The sequence below is a fragment of the Oryx dammah genome, unplaced genomic scaffold (assembly GCF_014754425.2).
Source record: "Oryx dammah isolate SB20612 unplaced genomic scaffold, SCBI_Odam_1.1 HiC_scaffold_5, whole genome shotgun sequence".
Lineage (NCBI taxonomy): Eukaryota > Metazoa > Chordata > Mammalia > Artiodactyla > Bovidae > Oryx > Oryx dammah.
The window spans coordinates 98,796,415-98,799,943 of NW_024070189.1; the positions used below are offsets into that span (position 1 = coordinate 98,796,415).

A 3,529-nucleotide genomic window follows, 5' to 3' on the forward strand; every position below is an offset into this window, starting at 1 on the left:
TTATGGTAGTGACACTCCAAGGTATGAAGAACTTAAATGTGATAAACTGTAGTTTCATGTTTTACTCTTGTATGAAATTATGTAATTGGTTTGCTTACCAAGTGTTTTTCCATAGAAGTAACACAATCCATGATTATTCTTTTAGCAAAAAAGAAAGAACAATTACTCAGTATAAAATGTATCATTTCAGAAGAATTTATTCTTAAGAAATGTGTGAAGCCTCATGAGATAAATGGGAATTTACATATGTTTCACACATGGTTTTGAATCAATTTGAGAGAGTAGAAAAATAATGAAAAAAACCTTAAGAGAACAGCATTAATCAATGATGTTTTTAAAATTGTATAGAGAAGTTGAAATCAAAGAAATGGAAATATCAGGCAATAAATTGAAGAAGCTTTTGCTATTATCACAATCTGATCAAAGAATCACATATCTGGCTATGAGGCTTTCAGCCTTGCTATCATGGGCAGTTCTTCAGCCCAAGGGCAAATGGCCCTTTTATAAACATTTCCAACACAAAGAATTTTTTCAGAGCCCTATTTATGTATTTATTTCTCAGACTGTAGATGAAAGGGTTCAGCAAGGGTGTGGCCACAGTGTACATCACTGAGGCGATTGTACTTGAATGTGGGCTGTGGGTAGCACCAGAGCTAAGGTAAATTCGTAAGGCTTTCTATTTTGTTCCATTGATCTATATTTCTGTCTTTGTGCCAGTACCATACTGTCTTGATGACTGTGGCTTTGTAGTAGAACCTGAAGTCAGGCAGAAAATAGAAAGCCCAGAGATAAATCCATGCACCTATGGACACCTTATCTTTGACAAAGGAGGCAAGAATATACAATGGAGAAAAGACAATCTCTTTAACAAGTGATGCTGGGAAAACTGGTCAGCCCCTTGTAAAAGAATGAAACTAGAACACTTTTTAACACAATACACACACACAAAAAAACTCAAAATGGATTAAAGATCTAAATGTAAGATCAGAAACTATAAAACTCCTAGAAGAGAACATAGGCAAAACACTGTCTGACATACATCACAGCAGGATCCTCTATGATCCACCTCCCAAAATATTGGAAATAAAAGCAAAAATAAACAAATGGGACCTAATTAAACTTAAAAGCTTCTACACAACAAAGGAAACTATAAGCAAGGTGAAAAGACAGCCTTCATAATGGGAGAAAATAATAGAAAATGAAGCAACTGACAAACAATTAAGCTCAAAAATATACAAGAAACTCCTGCAGCTCAATTCCAGAAAAATAAACAACCCAATCAAAAAATGAACCAAAGAACTAAACAGACATTTCTCCAAAGAAGACATACAGATGGCTAACAAACATATGAAAAGATGCTCAACATCACTCATTATCAGAGAAATGCAAATCAAAACCACAATGAGGTACCATTTCACACCAGTCAGAATGGCTGCAATCCAAAAGTCTACAAGCAATAAATGCTGGAGAGGGTGTGGAGAAAAGGGGACCCTGTTACACTGTTGGTGGGAATGCAAACTAGTACAGCTATTATGGAGAACAGTGTGGAGATTCCGTAAAAAACTGGAAATAGAACTGCCTTATGGCCCAGCAATCCCACTGCTGGGCATACACATGGAGGAAATCAGAATTGAAAGAGACACATGTACCCCAATGTTCATCGCAGCACTGTTTATAATAGCCAGGACATGGAAGCAACCTAGATGTCCATCAGCAGATGAATGGATAAGAAAGCCATGGTACATATACACAATGGAGTATTACTCAGCCATTAAAAATAATATATTTGAATCAGTTCTAATGAGGTGGATGAAACTGGAGCCTATTATACAGAGTGAAGTAAGTCAGAAAGAAAAACACCAATACAGTATACTAACGCATATATATGGAATTTAGAGAGATGGTAATGATAACCCTGTATGCAAGACAGCAAAAGAGACACAGATGTATAGAACAGTCTTTTGGACTCTGTGGGAGAGGGAGAGGGTGGGATGATTTGGGGGAATGGCATGGAAACATGTATAATATCATATAAGAAATGAATCACCAGTCCAGGTTCTATACAGGATCCTTGGGCCTGGTGCACTGGGATGACCTGGAAGGATGGTACAAGGAGGGAGGTGGGAGGGGGTTCAGGATGGGGAATACGTGTATGCCCGTGGCGGATTCATGTTGATTTGTGGCAGAACCAATACAATATTGTAAAGTAATTAGCCTCCAACTAAAATAAATAAATTAAGATAAATAATTAAAAGGGAAAAAATTTCCTAAGGCTATAAAATAAAATAGGGAGAAAACCAAAAGGTGGGACACACAAGTAGATAATGCTTTATATTTCCCTTGAGCTGATGAGATCTTATATGTGCAGGAACCTATTTTAGAGTAAGAGTAGATGGGTAGAACAGTACCAGCAAAAGGACCAACACCCATCAGGACAGCTGAAAAATACATCACTATGTTATTAAGAAAGTTGTCAGAACTAGCAAGTTGTACCACCTGACTGAGTTCACAGAAAAAGGTGGGGGACTTGTACAACTGGACAGAATGAGAATTGCAACACTATTAAGATGTGTAGCAAAGAATACAAGGCAATCAGCAGCCAGGATATAAGAACCAGCAATACACAGAGGTGGGGGCTCATGATGACCATGTAGTACAGGGGGTGGTGATGGCCACATACTGATCATAGGCCATCACACTCAGGAGAATTTCATCTAATCCTTCAAACAGCATGTAAAAATATATCTGAGTGATGCAGCCTTCATAGGTGATACCTTTCCTCTGTGTCTGGATATTCCACAGCATCTTTGTGATGGTGGTGGAGGTGAAACAGACATCTACAAAGGACAGGTTGGAGAGGAAGAAGTTCATGGGGGTGTGGAGGTGGGAGTCTGAGCTAACAGTCAGGATGATGAGCCCGTTTCCAAACACAGTGATCAGGTACATGGTGAGGAAAAGTCCAAATATGAGGGGCTGTAGTTCTGGTTCCCTTGAAAGTTCCAAAAGAAGAAATCCTGAAATCTGTGTATTGTTACTTGGTTCCATGGGGTGGAGGTGACTACCAGGAAAAATGAAAATAATGACAATTTTCACTCATACTGGCATAATTCAATAGCTTAAATACTGCAATTTCTATTTAGCCCTCAAGAAGTTGATGTTAATATTTTATTTACAGCTAAGTTCTCTTTTAGCATATGTGTTATGTTTAGCCGCTTCAGTTGTGTCTGACTGTGCAACCCCAAGGACCATAGCACACCAGCCTCCACTGTCTATGGGATTTCCCAAGAAAAAATTCTGGTGTGGGTTTCCATGCCCTCCTCCAAGGGTTCTTTCCAACCCAGGGATTGATCCCACATCTCTTGAATGGCTACTGCCATTGCAGGTGGATTCTAAACCACTGAGTCACTGTGGAAGCCCCTTGAAGGTATACTTCATTTCATTTCTGACTAGGAATTTTTGTCTCATTCTCATCACATTTGTTAAGAGTTCATATATTCTAGAGTTTTAATGTGATATTCCTCCATTCATT

At 38.5% G+C, this 3,529-nt stretch overlaps 1 pseudogene; it reads right to left on the reverse strand.

Annotated features, from left to right (window-relative positions):
* Nucleotides 1–463: 463 nt before the first annotated feature.
* Nucleotides 464–3,045, reverse strand: LOC120864625 (annotated as a pseudogene).
* Nucleotides 3,046–3,529: the final 484 nt, after the last annotated feature.